The following is a 17,857-nucleotide window of genomic DNA, read 5'->3' as shown; positions in this document are numbered from 1 at the left end:
GGAAAAAGCAGCTTGAAGTAGTCCTAAAATGAAAACATCCCAAGAAAGAAACACCCAAAAACTATTCTCTATGGAAGATGCAGCTTTTAACCTCTCCATTCTTTTGGCAGTCCCCAGCTATCCCACTCCCCAAAATGGTAGTCACTTTTGCCCATGGCACAGTTCTTCCTCCTCCATCTCTTCTTCCTCCTAGGGTATGAAGTAATGCTCTGAGCCTCCTTTAGAGCAGCAGTGTCCAAATGCAAGGCTAGGAGCAAGTATTTATTGTACTGTAAAATGAGAAAAAGAAAGCCAGTGTATGTATAAGTGCATTGGAAAGTTGCCACTTGTCTTCTGTTCTGAAATTAGGTTGGTACTGAAATGTTCCTTATTGTCTGGTTGGTCATGCTGGTGGAACTTAGGTTTAATTTTTCATTTACTTCACAAAATATGATAGTGGCAATTGTTAGTACCTTACTTGTTACAATTTTTTTAGACCAGACAAAGTGGCTCACACCTATAATCACAGCCTTTTGGGAGGCCAAGGCGGGTGGATGGACTACTTGAGGTTGTTAGGAGACCAGCCTTAAAAACCCCGTCTCTACTAAAAATACAAAAATTAGCCAGGTGTGTTGGCACTCATCTGTAATCCCAGCTACTTGGGAGGCTGAGACATGAGAATTGCTTGAACTCAGGAAGCAGACGTTGCAGTGAGCTGAGATTGCACCACTGCACTCCAGCCTGGGTGACAGAGTGAGATTCTGTCTCAAAAAAAAATTGTTTTTAATTGTGATAAAATATATGTAACATAAAATTTGCACAACTTTAGCCATTTATAAGTGTACAGTTCAGTTGCATTAAGTAAATTCACATTGTTGTGCAGCTATCAATTCCATCCATCTCAAGAACTTTTTCATCTTTACAAACTGATACTCTGTACCTGTTAAGCAATAAGTCACAGCCAGATGTGGTGGCATAGCTTGCACTCCTAGCTACTTGGGAGGGTGAAGTGCAAGGATTGCTTTAGCACAGCAGGTCGAAGCTACAGTGAACTATGACCATGCCACTGTACTCCAGCCCAGGCAACAGAGTGAGATGGTCTAAAAAACAAAACAGTAAGTTCCCATTCCTGTGTCTTCTCAGCCCCTGGCAACTACCATTCTGCCCTCCCCCTCCCCCTCCCCTTCCCTTTCCCCCTTTCCTCCCCTTCCCCTTCCCGCTTTCCTCCCCTTCCCCTTCCCCTTTTCTCCCCTCCCCCCCCTCCTCTCCCTCTCCCTTCCACCTCCGCCTCCTTTTTCTGCCTCCTCTCAGCCCCTGGCAACTACCATCCTCTCTCCCTCCCTGCCTCCCTGCCTCTGGTCTGTGTGGTAGCGCAATCTCTGCTCATTGCAGACTCCACCTTCAAGTTTCAAGCGATTCTTTTTCCTCAGCCTCCCAGGTAGCTGGGATTACAGGTGTGCACCACCACACCTGCTAATTTTTTGTATTTTTAACAGAGATGAGGTTTCATCATTTTGGCCAGGCTGGTCTCAAACTCCTGACCTTGTGATCCAGAATGCTGCGATTATAGGCGTTAGCCACCACATCCAGCACCCCGCCTTTTTGTTTTTGACAGGGTCTTGCCCTGTAACTCAGGCTAGAATTCATTGGCAAAATCATGACTTATTACAGCTTCAACCTCCTCAGCTCAAGTGATTCTCCCACCTCAGCCCTTCCTAGTAGCTGGGACTATAGGCATGCATCGCTATGCCCAGCTAATTTCTGTTTATATATTTTTTTGCTAGAGATGGGGTCTTGCCATGTTTCCCAGGCTGGTTTTGAACTCCTGGGTTCAAATGATTTGTTGGCTTTGGTCTTCCAAAGTGCTGGGATTACAGGTGTGAACCTGGCCCATTTTACTTACTTTTAAAAAAATTATGTGTATTTATTCATATTTTTATTTTTGAGATGGAGTCTCGCTCTGGCTCCCAGGGTGTAGTGCAGTGGTGCGATCTCGGCTCACTGCAACCTCTGCCTCCCAGGTTCAAGCGATTCTCCTGCCTCAGCCTCCTGAGGAACTGGGACTACAGGTGCCTGCCACCACTCCTGGCTAATTTTTGTATTTGTAGTAGAGACAGGGTTTCACCGTGTTGGCCAGGCTGGTCTGAAACTCTTGACTTCAGGTGATCCACCTTGGCCTCCCAAGGCGCTGAGATTATAGGTGTGAGCCACCTTGCCTGGCTGATTTATTTTAAAAACTTGTCTGTGAAATTTAAAAAATCTGGAAATTACTTAACACCATGCCCTGGATGGACTAATCTTTTACTGATTGATTCCTTTAATAAGTATTGGTTGGTCGGGTGGTGTCGCTCACACCTATAATTCCAACACTTTGGCAGGCCAAGGCGGGCAGATTGCCTGAGCTCAGGAGATCTGACCAGCCTGGACAACACAGTGAAATCCTATCTCTACTAAAACACAAAAAATTAGCCGAGTGTGGCGGCGTGCATCTGTAGTCCCAGCTGCTTGGGAGGCTGAGGCAGGAGAACTGCTTGAACCCAGGAGGTGGAGATTGCAGTTAGCCCAGATTGTGCCACTGCACTCCAGCCTGGGCAACAGAGTGAGACTCTGTTTCAAAAAGAAAAAAAAAAGGATTTGTTGCACTTTATATACACTGATGCTGTGCTGGATGCTGTTGGTGATACATAAATGGCCAGTTCTTAGGCCCTGCCTAGGTTTGTGATTTATCATGGGAGGTAAAGGTTGGGCAAGAGATAGGGTATTCGTGTTGAGCCTCAAAGAATGGAGAAAGTTGATGTATGACTTCCCATTGTTTAGATTTGTTTTGTTTTATGTATTTATTTTTAATATCCTAGGCCATGGCGCAGGCCATTGTTTAGATTTAGAAACTGTCAGTAGCACTTGTATTTTTAAAATCAACTTATTAAAAAAATTTTGCAGAAGGCAAACAACAGGTTGAGCTGCTGTTGGATATTTTGGAAATGATAAGGGAGTTTTTTTTTTTTTTTTTTTTGAGACGGAGTTTCGCTCTTGTTACCTACACTGGAGTGCAATGGTGCGATCTCCGCTCACCGCAACCTCCGCCTCCTGGGTTCAGACAATTCTTCTGCCTCAGCCTCCTGAGTAGCTGGGATTACAGGCACATGCCACCACGTCCAGCTAATTTTTTGTATTTTTAATAGAGACGGGGTTTCACCACATTGACCAGGATGGTCTCGATCTCTTGACCTTGTGATCCACCCGCCTCCACCTCCCAAAGTTACAGGCGTGAGCCACCAAGCCTGGCCCAGTAAGGGAGTTTTTATACTAGATAACAAAGGGGCTTGGCTTCTAGATAAGGATAAAACCGTAGTAAGTTTATTTGTTTCTTCATTTTTTTTTTTTTTTTTTTTTTGAGACAAGAGTCTTACTCTGTCACCCAGGCTGGAGTGCAGTGGTGCAGTCTCAGCTCACTGCAGTCTCCACCTCTCAGGTTCAAGGGATTCTCTTGCCTCAGCCTCCTGAGTAGCTAGGACTACAGGTTTATGCCACAACACCCAGCTAATTTTTGTGTTTTTAGTAGAGATGGGGTTTCACTATATTGGCCAGGCTGGTCTCGAACTCCTTACCTCGTGATCCGCCCTCCTCAGCCTCCCAAGTGCTGGGATTACAGGTGTGAGCCACTGCACCCAGCTGTTTCTTCATTCTTTTTTTTTTTTTTAATGTTTTTATTTTTATTTTTGTTTCTTCATTCTTAATGCCCAACAGAGCTAGATAAAAACAGCCCTTGTAATATAATAATTTGACAGCAATAGAAAATACCAGCAGAAAAATTTGTTACTTAAACCAAGGCATGGTCAAGTTTAGTCTTACTTGAGAGCTTGACACAGTCTAGTTAGTTAGCAACCAGCTTCTTTGTTTAGCTTCTCTGGAATAGAGGAGAAACAGATGTTGGGAGACAATCAGTAGGCTACTAGGTTTCTTTTTTTTTAAATATATATTTTATTGCACTTTAGGTTCTGGGGTACATGTGAAGAACATGCAGGATTGTTGCATAGGTACATGCATAGCAATGTGGTTTGCTGCCTCCATCCCCATCACCTATATCTGGCATTTCTCCCCATGTTATCCCTCCCCAACTCCCTACCTCCCACTGTCCCTCCCCTAGTCCCCCCGCAACAGACCCCAGTGTGTGATGCTCCCCCGTCTCTGTGTCCGTGTGTTCTCACCGTTCAACACCCACCTGTGAGTGAGAACATGCAGTGTTTGATTTTCTGTTTTTCTGTGTCAGTTTGCTGAGAATGACGGTTTCCAGGTTCATCCATGTCCCTACACAGGACACGAGCTCAGTGTTTTTAATGGCTGCATAGTATTCCATGGTGTATATGTGCCACATTTTCCCTGTCCAGTCTGTCATTGATGGGCATTTGGGTTGGTTCCAAGTCTTTGCTATTGTAAACAGTGCTGCAGTGAACATACGTGTGCATGTGGCTTTATAATAGAATTGTTTATAATCCTTTGGATATATACCCAGTAATGGGATTGCTGGGTCAAATGGAATTTCTATTTCTAGGTCCTTGAGGAATTGCCACACTCTCATCCACAATGGTTGAACTAATTTACACTCCCACCAACAATGTAAAAGTGTTCCTATTTCTCCACATCCTCTTCAGCATCTGCTGTCTCCACATTTTTTTTTTTTTTTTTTTTGGAGACGGAGTTTCGCTCTTGTTACCCAGGCTGGAGTGCAATGGCGCGATCTCGGCTCACCGCAACCTCCACCTCCTGGGTTCAGGCAATTCTCCTGCCTTAGCCTCCTGAGTAGCTGGAATTACAGGCAAGCGCCACCATGTTGACCAGGATGGTCTTGATCTCTTGACCTTGTGATCCACCCGCCTCGGCCTCCCAAAGTGCTGGGATTATAGGCGTGAGCCACCGTGCCCGGCTGTCTCCACATTTTTTAATGATCGCCATTCTAACTGGCATAATATGGTATCTCAATGTAGTTTTGATTTGCATTTCTCTGCTGACCAGTGGTGATGAGCATTTTTTCATATGTTTGTTGGCCTCATATATGTCTTCTTTTGAAAAGTGTCTGTTCATATCCTTTGTCCACTTTAAAAATATGGAACGCTTCACGAATTTGCATGTCATCCTTGTGCAGGGGTCATACTAATTTCTGTGTATGGTTCCAATTTTAGTATATGTGCTACCAAAGCAAGCACCAGGTTTCTTTCCTTTATTTCCTTTCTGCTTTGTGGAGGCAGGCCCACTATCACACCCACCCACAAATTAAATATGGAGCACAGAGGAAATTCCTGTTGACCAGAGGCAGAAGTGCAGGCTGAATGAAAGTGAATGGTAGGAGTGAAACTGTAACTGCCTGGTTATAGAGAAAGCAGCATCAAAATCAGTGCTGGGGCCCAGCGTGGTGGCTGATGCCTGTAATCCCAGCACTTTGGGAGGCTGAGGCAGTTGGATCACCTGATGTATGTCAGTAGTTTGAGACCAGCCTGGCCAATAAGGCAAAATACTCCAGCTTGGGTGACAGAGCGAGATTCTATCTCAAAAAAAAAAAAGAAAAAAAAAATTGGTGCTGGGCACTGATTATAATTACCTATTGTGAGGATGATTGTGAGGGTAGGCAGAACTTTTCTGACATTTCAGAAGGCTGGCTAGCTTTTTTTGTTGTTGTTGTTGTTGTTATTTTTTTAGATGGAGTCTTGCTATGTCTCCTGGGCTGGAATCCAATGGCGTGATCTCAGCTCACTGCAATCTTTGTCTCCTGAGTTCAAGCCATTCTTCTGCCTCAGCCTCCCAGGTAGCTGGGACTACAGGCATTCGCCACCACACTCGGCTAACTTTTTTTTGTATTTTTAGTAGAGACGGGTTTCATCATGCTGGCCAGGCTAGTCTCAAACTCCTCACCCTCAAGTGATCCACTCACCTCGGCCTCCCAAAGTGCTGGGTTTACAGAGGTGAGCCACCACGCCTGGTCAGAAGGCTGGCTAGCTTAATGTTGAACTGGACATGGGAAAGTTACAAATGTGCAATTACTAAAAATACATGCTGATCAGAACTGTCACCTAGCCCATGCTTAATACATCTATTTTGGGCCCTCTTTCCCACTGCCAAGACTCTAATCTCTCACAACTGCTGAGTTTGCTTCTTACCCTTAATTGACAAGCCTGCTTTTCTTATTTCCCTTCATGAGTTAGGATAAAAATTCAGTTATTTTTCTGTGCTGAGGCAGATGAGCAGTTAAGCCCTTTATTTACCTTTCATTATTTACCATTTCTGCTATGCTCTTTTGCATAGTTACCTGCCTCAAGTGGAAGTGACTAAATGTCAGTACTTACTAACTTGTGAAGGAACCCAAGAAATTCTTTATTCTTCATGAGTTGAGATTCGGATCTGGAGGAACTGCAAGCTCTGCTGGCATAGGGCCCAATAAACGTTGGTGTGGCTGCTAGCATATCATGTAGCCTCTCAGTTCATAAACCAGCTATGAATGTCTGTTAGCTTTTGGTTACCCAGCAAAGGAGAGGGGAAAACTATGTTCTTGCTCGTTTTAAGTGTTGTACTCAATTGTTAACTGTATATTTTGAACACATTTTACTAGTCTAAGTTGTTAGAATCCATGTGCCATATTAGAACTGAAGCTACCAAAAGTTATTTATTCGGATGCAAATTCTCAGGACTATCATGAGCATTAGTTCATGGTAGCTAGTGCTGCAGCAGTCAAATGGAGATAGGTGGTGTAGTGGAAATAATGGCTTTAGAGTCACATCTGGAGTTCAGGTCTGAATTATCCTCTTAACCAGTTTCCTCAAGTGTAAAATAGAAATACATCCGCTAATACCATCTAATTCCTAGGGTTATTGTGAGAATTTTATTAGGTTGTATTTACATGACTAGAACTTGGGGCTGGGTGCAGAGACTCATGCCTGTAATCCCAGCACTTTGGAAGGCTGAGGTGGGGGGATCACTTGAGGTCAGGAGTTTGAGACCAGCTTGGCCAATATGGTGAAACCCTGTCTCTACTAAAAATATAAACATTAGCTGGGCATAGTGGCGGGTGCCTGTAATCCCAGCTACTTGAGAGGCTGAGGCAGGAGCATCGCTTGTTACTAATAATTTTTTGAGTTTAGATTGAACCTTTAATGATCTGTTGAGGTAATCTAGCATATAACTTTGAAATCTATTTAATCCACTTAAAAATATTTTAGGGGTTGGCTCACTAGCTCATATCTGTAATCTTAGCACTTTAGGAGGCTAAGGCAGGAGGATCTCTTAAGGCCAGAAGTTTGACACCTGCCTGGGCAATATAGTGAGACTCCGTCTCTACAAAAAAAAATAAAATTAGCCAGATGTGATGGCATGCTCCTGTAGTCCCAGCTACTCAGGAGGCTGAAGTGGCAGTGAGCTATAATCATGCCTCTGTACTCTAGCCTGGGGTACAGAACAAGACCTTGTCTCTCCTTCTCCCTGTGTCTATATATATGTGTATATTAGTACTTCTTTTTTTTTGTTGAGATGGAGTCTTGCTCTGTCACCCAGACTAGAGCACAGTGGCATGATCTCAGCTCACTGCAACCTCTGCCTTCTGGGTTCAAGTGATTCTCCTGCCTCAGCCTCCCAAGTAGCTGGGATTACAGGTGCCTGCCACCTCGCCTGGCTAATGTTTGTATTTTTAGTAGAGATGGGGTTTCACCATGTTGGCAAGGCTGGTCTCAAACTCCTGACCTCAGGTGATCTGCCTGCCTCAGCCTCCCAAAGTGCTGGGATTACAGGCATGAGCCACAGCGCCCGGCCTATTTAGTACTTTTAAAAATAGACTTTACTTTCTAGAGCAGTTTTTGGTTCACAGCAAAATTAAATATAAAATACAGAGTTCCCAGCTGGACACGGTGGCTCACACCTATAATCCCAGCACTTTTGGGAGGCCGAGGCGGGCAGATTATGAGGTCAAGAGATCAAGACGATCCTGGCTAACATGGTGAAACCTTGTCTCTACTAAAAATACAAAAATTAGCTGTGTGTGGTGGCATGCACCTGTAGTCCCAGCTACTCGGGAGGCTGAGGCCGGAGAATCGGTTGAACCTGGGAGGTGGAGGTCGCAGTGAGCTGTGAACACGCCACTGCACTCCAGCCTGGGTGAGAGCAAGACTCCATCTCAAAAAAACAAAACAAAACAAAATACAGAGTTCCCATTAGTCCCCTGCCTCCACAGGCAATCTCCCCCACTGTCAGCATCCTGAACGCTGTGGTACATTTGTTTTAATCAGTGAGCCCACCATGGCACATGATTATCACCCAAAACTTGTACTTTACATCAGAGTTCTCTCTTGCTGGTGTATTTTCTATGGATTGGAGAAATGTATCCACCATTATAGTATCAGACAGAATAGTTCCACTGCCCTAAAAATTATCTACCTATTCTTCCCTCCCTCTCCACTCACCCCTAACAACCACTTATCTACTGTCTCCCTAGTTTTGCCTTTTCCAGAATGTTATCTAGTTGGAATCATACAGTATGTGACCTTTTCGGGTTGGCTTCTTTCAGTTAGTAATAAGCATAACTTGAGTTCCTTCCGTGGCTTGATTGAGTACTGAGTAATATTGCTTTGTGTGGTGTACCACACCTTATTTATCCATTCAGCTACTTAAGGACATCATGGTTTCTTCCAAGATAATTGGCATTTATGAATAAAGCTGCTATAAACATTCCTGTGCAGGTTTTTGTATGACTTAAATTTCTAACTTTTTAGGGTAAATACCAAGAAGTATGATTGTGTTATCATAGGGTAAGAGTGTATGTAGTTTTGTAAGAAACTGCCAAACTGTCTTCCAAAGTGGCTGTGTACCATTTTGCATTCTCCCTGGTGAGTGAATGAATTTCTGTTGCTCCACATCCTCACCAGCATTTGGTGGTGATCTCTGTTCTGGATTTTGTCTATTCTAATAGTTGTTGTTTCATTTGCATTTCCCTGGTGATATATGATGTGGAACCTCTTTTTATATTTATTTACCATCTGCATATGTTCTTTTTTTTGGTTTTTTGAGATGGTGTCTGGCTCTGTTGCCCAGGCTGGAGTGCAATGGCGTACTCTCGGCTCACTGCAACCTCTGCCTCCCAGGTTCAAGCAATTCTCCTGCCTCAGCCTCCTGAGTAGCCAGGCGTGCACCACCATGCCTGGCTAATTTTTGTATTTTTAAGTAGAGACGGGGTTTCACCACGTTGGTCAGGCAGGTCTTGAACGTCTGACCTTGTGATCTGCCCGCCTTAGCCTCCCAGAGTGCTGGGATTACAGTCATGAACCACCATGCTTGGCTTGCATATGTTCTTTTTAAAGTTATTTTTTAGAGACAGGGTCTTACTCTGCACCCAGGCTAGAGTGCTGTGGTGCAATCATACCTCACTGTAACTAAACTCCTGGGCTCAAGTGATCCTCCCACCCCAGCCTCCTGAGTAGCTAGTACTACAGGTGCACACCACCACACTGGCTAATTTTTAAATTTTTTTTTTTTTTTGGAGACGGAGTTTTGCTCTTGTTACCCAGGCTGGAGTGCGATGGCGCGATCTTGGCTCGCCGCGATCTTGGCTCACCGCAGCCTCCGCCTCCTGGGTTTAGGCAATTCTCCTGCCTCAGCCTCCTGAGTAGTAGCTGGGATTACAGGCACGTGCCAACATGCCCAGCTAATTTTTTGTATTTTTAGTAGAGATGGGGTTTCACCATGTTGACCAGGATGGTCTTGATCTCTTGACCTCATGATCCACCCGCCTCGGCCTCCCAAAGTGCTGGGATTATAGGCGTGAGCCACTGCTCCCTTTAAAAATTTTTTATAGATACAGGGTCTTGCTGTGTTGCCCAGACTGATGTCAGACCCCTGACCTCAGGCAGTCCTCCTGCCTCAGCCTTTCAAAGTGCTGGGATTACAAGTGTGAGCCACTGCTCCTGGCCCCATCTGTATATATTTCTTTGTGAAGTGTCTGTTCACATCTTACGCTCATTTTTTAATTGGGTTTTTTATTGTTGAATTTTAAATGTCCTTTGTATATTTTGGTTAAATTCTTTATCAGATAAGTCTTTTGCAAATACTTTTTTCCATTCTATGACTTGCACTTCTCATTCTCTTGGTATTTAGCACATTTTAACTTACTTTCCATGGGAAAAAAGAAATCTAGTTATTTGAACTTTTTCTGCATATGTGTGTATCAGGGAGGGACAGAGAATAGGAGAAACATTTTCTAGTCTTACTAAATGGGCATTCTGCTTTCCTTCAAAAGTTAAGTAATTGTTATAGACGATCTTTTTTTTTTTTTTTTTTTCTCTGAGATGGAGCTTCACTCTTGTCACCCAATGGCACGATCTTGGTGATCTTGGCTCACTGCAACCTCTGCCTCCTGGGTTCAAGCAATTCTCCTGCCTCAGCCTCCCAAGTAGCTGGGATTACAAGTGCCCACCACTACACCCAGCTACTTTTTGTATTTTTAGTAGAGATAGGGTTTCACCATGTTGGCCAGACTGGTTTTGAACTCCTGACCTGAGGCGAGGAGTTAACTTCCCGTCTTAACCTCCCAAAGTGCTCAGATTGCAGGCCTGAGCCACTGCACCTGGACTTTCTTTTAGACAGGGTCTCACTCTGTTTCCCAGGTTGGCCTGCAGTGGCACAGTTACCATTCACTGCAGCCTTGCAGCCTTACCTCCTCCAGGCTCAGGTGATTCTCCTTCCTCAGCCTCCTGAGTGGGTGGGACTACAGGCATGTGCCACCATGCCTGGCTAAATTTTTGTAGTTTTTGTAGAGATGGGGTTTTTCCATGTTGTCAGGCTGGTCTCAAACTCCTAGACTCAAGCAGTCTGCTCATGTCAGCCTCCCAAAGTATAAATATTCTTTTTTTTTTTTTTTTTTTTTTTTAGATGAAGTCTTGCTCTGTTGCCCAGGTTGGAGTGCAATCCTGGCTGACTGCAACTTCCTCCTCCCAGGTTCAAGCGATTCTCCTGCCTCAGCCTCCCAAATAGCTGGGTCTACAGGTGCCTGCCACCATGCCCGGCTGATTGTTGTACTTTTTTAGTAGAGAAAAAGTTTCACCATATTGGCCAGGCTGGTCTCAAACTCCTGACCTTGTGATCTACCGCCTTGGCCTCCTAAATTTCTGGGATTGCAGGCATGAGCCACCACACCCAGCCTTAGTTTTAACATGTCACAACCACTAGGATGGAAAATAACAAGTGTTATTGAGGATGTAGAGAAATTGGATACTTCATACATTGCTGGTGGGAATGCAGAATGGCTCAGCTGCTGTGGAAGTTTGGTGGGTCCTCAGAAACTTAAACATAGAATTATGTTTGACCCAGCAGTTTCCCAGCACTTTTAGGTAGGTACTTAAAGGGATTGAAAAGCTTGTACTCAGACATTTGTAGAGGAATGTTCAGCACTACTTACGGTAACTAAAAGATAGAAACAACCAAATGTTAATCAGTAGAGAATGGATAAACACGTTGTGGTATATGGTGTATACATAAATTGGAATGTTATTCAGCTATAAGGAATGAGGTACTGATACATGCAACAATATGGATGAACCGTTCAAATGTGCTAAGTGAAAGAAGACAGATACAAAAGGTCACATATTTAGTGTATGATTCCATTTATATGAAGTATGTAGAATAAGCAAATCCATAGATTAAAAAAAACAAATTGATGGTTGCCAGAAAGTGGGAGGGTGGAGACAGGGAATAACTGCTAAATGGGTATGAGGTTTTATTTTGGGGATATTAAAGTATTTTGGCAGTAGATACAGGTGGTGATTTTACAACATTGTGCATACTAAATGCCACCGAATTGTTCACTTTAAAATGGTTAATTTTATGTTGTGAGTATTTCGCTTCAAGTTTTAAAAACTAGTTTTGTTGTTGTTGTTTTGAGTCTCACTCTATTGCGCAGACTGGAGTGCAGTGGTGTGATCTTTCTTGGCCCACTGCATCCTCTGCCTCTAGGGTTCAGGTGATTCTTTTGCCTCAGCCTCCCGAGTAGCTGTTATTACAGGCACACACCACCATGCCCGGCTAATTTTTGTATTTCTAATAGAAACTGGGTTTCACCTTGTTGGCCAGGCTGATCTTGAACTCCTGACCTCAGGTGATCCACCCGCCTCAGCCTCCCAAAGTGCCAAGATTACAGGTGTGAGCCACTGCGCCCAGCAAGATCACAATAATTTTTAAGAGTATTCACTTTAACATTTTCCCATTAGGGTAGTCTGTAACTAAATGACAACTTACAGCATTATAATTGCATGGATGAAAAGGCTTTGTTTTCTACATACTTCACTGGGCATTTGTTGTCAGGCTATTTCATTTTCCAAATGCTTTGAAGTACAGTTGAAAGATAAATGGAGAGTCAAGTTTTTTTTTTTTTTTTTTTTAATTTTTTTTTTTTTAACTACATTTTAAGTTTTGGGGTACATGTGAAGAACATACAAGATTGTTGCATAGGTACACACATAGAGTCAAGTTTTAAAAGTTTTAGAGTCACTATAAAAATGTGGTCACATTGGTTGGACGTGGTGGTTCATGCCTATAATCCCAGCCCTTTGGGAGGCTGAGGTGGGCAGATCACTGAGGTCAGGAGTTCAAAACCAGCCTGGCCAACATGGCAAAACCCTATCTCTACTAAAAATCCATAAAAATTAACTGGGCATGGTCGTAGATACTGGTAATCCCAGTTACTTGGGAAGCTGAGGCAGGAGAATCTCATGAACCTGGGAGGCTGAGGTCGCAGTTAGTTGAGATCACACCAGTGCACTCCAGCTAGGGCAACTTAGTGAGACTCCATCTCAAAAAAAAGTGACCTCATTAATTGCTCATCAATGATGCTTTTTCCAGAGTAGGGCAGTTATTTTTTGTTTTGGTCTCTTAGTGTTCAAAAAAGGATTGTTTTTCTCTCAAACCACAGCCAACAAGAAAAAAAGGAATAAGAATAGTTGGTGGCTCAACACCTGTAATCCCAGAAGTTTGGGAGACTGAGGCACGTGGATCATTTGAAGTCAGGAGTTCAAGACCAGCTGGGCCAACATAGTGAAATCTAGTTTCTACTAAAAATACAAAAAAATGAACCAGCATGGTGGTTCATGCCTGTAGTTCTAGCTACTCAGGAGGCTGAGGCAGAATAGCTGCATGAACCCAGGAGGTGGAGGTTGCAGTGAGCCAAGATCGCGCCACTGCACTTCAGCCTGGGCAACAGAGTGAGACTCTATCACAAAGAAAGAAAGAAAGAAAAAAAAAAGGAATAGTTTATAATTTTTAATTTTGATTTCCTTTAGACAAGGATTTTGGAGAGCTTATGTTAAATGTATATGAAACAGGTCAGTTAAAGATTTTAAAACATCAATGGAGATGTTCCAAGAATGGGCAGTTGTTCACTCAATTTAGCTCTTTTACAAGCTACCTATTTAAAAGAAAGAGGAAAATATGATAGGATAATGACTTTTTAGTGACCGGTGAAAGAACACATATTCATTAGTCTAGAAATAGCTTTTTCCTGACATTGCATTTTAGGAGGCATTTATAGAAGAAATTCTTACATGTAGGGAATTTGAGTGGTATAATATTTTTAAATGTGGTTTGTAGAAGACTCAAAATTCTTCAGTTGGTCATTTATAATGTTTAATGGGGGTCTTAAAATTAAGTTTATTTATTTTTTTATTTTATTATGTTTTATTTTCAGACAGAGTCTCATTCTGATGCCCAGTCTGGAGTGAACTGGCACAGTCTTGACTCACTGCAACCTCCACCTCCCGAGTTCAAGCGATTCTCCTGCCTCAGCCTTCCAAGTAGCTGGGATTACAGGCATGCACCACCACACCTGGTTAATTTTTGTATTGTTAGTAGAGACAGGGTTTCACCATGTTGGCCAGGCTGATCTCGAACTCCTGACCTTAGGTGATCCAACTTCCTCAGCCTCCAAAATTGCTGGGATTATAGGCGTGAGCCACCACATTTGGCTTAGGTTTATTCTTGAATAGGCATTCATCATTCAGAATTTGAAAGGAACAAGTGGAATGCAGTGGAAATTCTCCCTCCCATGCTTATCTTTCCCAGTCACTCAATCACTCAGTTTCTTTCCCCATAGGCAAACAGTGTTATCAGTTTCTTACAAGTCCTGTAATAGGTGTTTTGAGTATATGAGATTTATTTATATTGCCTAGCATGGTGGCTGGTGCCACTAATCTCAGCCACTTTGGAGGCTGAGGCGGTAGGATCACTTGAGCCCAGGAGTCTGAGGCTGCAGTGAGCCATAATCGCACCACTGCACTGCAGCCTGGGTGACTGAGCGAGACCATGTGTCTTAAAAAAAAAAAAATTATTTATATTAATTTGCTATATCGTTTGAATAATTGAAACATCTTGGTCCACTGTGGACTCTCCACATTTATGTCTGTTCATTCTGTGAGTCTTAGAGCAATGGGTTGTCTCAGGTACAGAAACTCTTAGCCAAGAATTCTCAATCTTAATGCAGTTGTTACCTAGCTTTTTCTATGATTTCTTGTGATAACTCCTCATCTTCCAACCATCTTTCTATCTTAATTTTCTCCTATATAGTTAATGTTTTGTTCCTGGCCCACCATATGATTGGCTCTTTTTTTTTCATTCTCGTTTTTGCAAGAATGATAAACTTGAATTAATACATCTGTGAAGAGCTGTTTGTGCCCTGTCTACTCTCTGGTTATTGCTCCTCTGCCCAGCCCTAGCTCTGGCCCCACTGTGAGGCATGACTTTCACATCTCATGGCTCTAGCTGGGCATCCGGCCAGGCCATCATGGTTTACGATCCATTGGTATAAAGTAAAAATTTCTTTTTTACTTTAAAAAATAATTTCCTCAAAATAAGCACTTGATTGTGCTCATGTCTGAAATTAGTATTTTAATACTAACCTGTAAAAATTTTCTGTGACTCCTTTGAAATAATAAACCATGGGATGGAGTTAGGAACCCATTATAACAGTAACAAAAAAGAATAAACAAGACATGAATAAGTTCTATGCAGGGAAAACTTTTTAAATGTTATCGAAAAAACTTGAAAAGGCACCATGCTCTTAAGTAGGAAGGTTCAACATCATGTTAATTCTTGTAAATTAATCTGTAAATTCAACTTGATTCTGATAGAAATTATAAGGGGTGTGTGTGTGTGTGTGTGTGTGTGTGTGTGTGTGTGTAAACCATTCTGAGTTCAACTGGATAAGAAATCTTGTAGGAAAAGCCAGTAAAACTCTGAAAAAAAGAATAGTGAAGGGCAGGTATAATGATGTTAGTTCCATGAAACCGTATTGCAGACTGTGGTACTTAAAATAGAATGCTACTAAGCTGGATCACGAACTGGCAAATAAATCAATAGAACCGAATAGATAGTCCAGAAATAGACTTCAATGTGTATAGGACCAACTGGCAGATACCTGGAAAAAAGTATAGTTGGAGTCTTTCCTCATATTTATAATCAGAATAATTTTCACATAGATGGGAAGTACGGACATTAAAAACTACAACCATAAATTACCAGAAGCAAACCTGGGATAATTTCATTATAATTTTGGACGGGGCAGGACCTTCTAATTATGCTAGTTCAAGTTATAGAAGAAAAGATTTGAAGGACCTATATAAGTGAAAAGCTATGCCAGTGGATTAGAAGGCATAAAGTTTTTCCCAAATATATTTGGTTTTGCAGTACCAATCAAAATCTCAGCATGTTTCTTTTTAAAAAAAAAATAATAATAAATTCATTCTAAAATATATGAAAATACAAACAGCTAAGAATAACCAATGCATTAAATTTTTTTTTTCTTTTCCAGGGCTTAGGGGATACAGGGTCTTGCTCTGTCACCCAGGCTGCAGTATAGTGGGATGATCATGGCTCACTGCAGCCTCAACCTCCCAGGCTCAAGTGCTCCTCCCACCTCAGCTTCCCCATTATTGCTAAGATTATAGGTGTGCACCACCATGGAAAGCTAATTTTTTAGTTTCTGTAGAGATAGGGTTTCACCATGTTTTCCAGGCTGGTCTAGAACTCCTGGGCTCGAGTGATCCACCTGGCCCCCCAAAGTACTGGGATTACAGGCATGAGCCACCATGCCTGACCTAAAAAAATTTTTATTATGGCAAACTTAAAACCTGTTTAAAAGTGGACTGAATAGTATAATGGACCCCCATGTACTCTTCACTTAGCTTCAGCTGTTATCAGCTCATGTTCAATTTTGTAGGATATATGTTCTTTTATTTTTTGTTGAAACAGGGTTTCCCTCTTGTTCCCCAGGCTGCAGTACAGTGGCGCCATCTGGGCCCACTGCTACTTCCACCTCCCTGGTTCAAGCAATTCTCCTGCCTCAGCCTCCCAAGTAGCTGGGATTATAGACATGTGCCACCACGCCCAGCTACTTTTGTATTTTCAGTAGAGATGAGGTTTCTCCATGTTGGTCGGGCTGCTCTCTAACTCCTGACCTCAGGTCATACACCTGCTTCATCCTTCCAAAGTGCTTGTATTACAGCTCCCGCACCTGACCTAGGGTGTGTATTCTTAACCACTCCTCCCCTCCTCTATTATTTTGGGTCAGATCTCAGACACCATTAATTTTATCTGTAAATTTTTAGTAAGTACTTCTAAAACAGAATACTCTCTTTTAAAAATAAGCATAATTCCATAATTATACCTAAAAATAACTAAATAGAAAACACACAATAAATGATTGATTTCCCCCCCCATTTGTCATTATTCCCCAAATTAATGAGTTGGTTCATTGGCATACTTCAGTGGTTACCAGTTCTGTTTTTAATTTTTAAAAATTATCAGTATAAACTCATAGATTTAAATAAATTTGATATTCTAGTCTATTGTAGTTATCATTCTTACTGGCCAATTTTTGACCAGTGTGAGCCTTTTCAAGTTAACTCCTGAGTCCTTTTGATACAGTCCTGGTGGTTTTTGATAGCTTTTTCAGTATCTGATTTGACAAGATGTTTCAGACTTATCTTGTATATTTCCTGTTGGTCATGAAATCAGCCATAACAGGAATGAAAGTACAGTATTCTGTAGAAAGAATCAGTATTGGTTTTCCAGATATCAGAAGGATAAGGGAATATTGTAAACAGCTATACAGCAATCAAATCAGTATTTTCAATGAAATGGACAATTTTTTTTTTAATTCCATTTTTAGTTTTTGCAGGTACATAAGATATTTTGATATGGGTTTACTATGAGTAACAATCACATCAGGGTAAATGGAGTATCTATCCATTACCTCAGGCATTTATCCTTTCTTTCCAGGGCTTTATTTCTTATATTGTTAAGCATCTGGCTCTTTTTTTTTTTTCTCCGGGACGGGGTTTCACCATGTTGGTCAGGCTGGTCTTGAACTCCCTACCTCAGGTAATCTGCCCACCTTGGCCTCCAAAGTGCTTGAATTACAGACGTGAGCCACCACGCCCGGCTGCATCTGGTTCTTAAGGTGTCTTGTCTGTCAGTATCACAGACACAGCCAGGAATAGTATGTCCTGCATTTAAAATACAAAGTCCCTTCATGACTCCTATCATGCCTTTCTCTCTTGAGATTGTCCCATTCTATTCCTAATCAGGGCCTTACATTTACTGGTTTATTATAAAGGATATTGCAAAGGATACAGATGAAGAGATGCCTAGGGAAGGTATGGGAGAAAGGCACTGAGCTTCCATGCCTTCCCTGGGTGCACCACCCTTTAGGGACCTTCACATGTTTAGCTGTCTGGAAGTTCCTCAAACTCTGTTGTCTTGAGTTTTTATCTAAATTCCTTGAAAGATATACAAATTATTAAAACTTCCTTAAGAAGAAATAAATAAACCTATGTCTATTAAAGAAATTGAATTTGTAGTT

The 17,857-nt window shown here is 42.2% G+C and overlaps 1 protein-coding gene and 1 non-coding gene across 2 annotated transcripts in view; one reads left to right on the top strand and one right to left on the bottom strand.

The window, feature by feature from the left end:
* Positions 1-17,857, top strand: part of NUDT3 (nudix hydrolase 3) — a 129,592-nt gene that overhangs the window by 27,975 nt on the left and 83,760 nt on the right. The gene's annotated exons all lie outside the window — the stretch shown is intronic.
* On the bottom strand, positions 5,078-5,183 carry LOC118153264 (U6 spliceosomal RNA). The gene has a single exon (XR_004742521.2). It is a non-coding gene; the product is annotated as a U6 spliceosomal RNA (small nuclear RNA).

This window comes from Callithrix jacchus, chromosome 4 (assembly GCF_049354715.1).
Source record: "Callithrix jacchus isolate 240 chromosome 4, calJac240_pri, whole genome shotgun sequence".
Lineage (NCBI taxonomy): Eukaryota > Metazoa > Chordata > Mammalia > Primates > Cebidae > Callithrix > Callithrix jacchus.
This window is presented reverse-complemented; position numbering and strand designations above follow the sequence as displayed.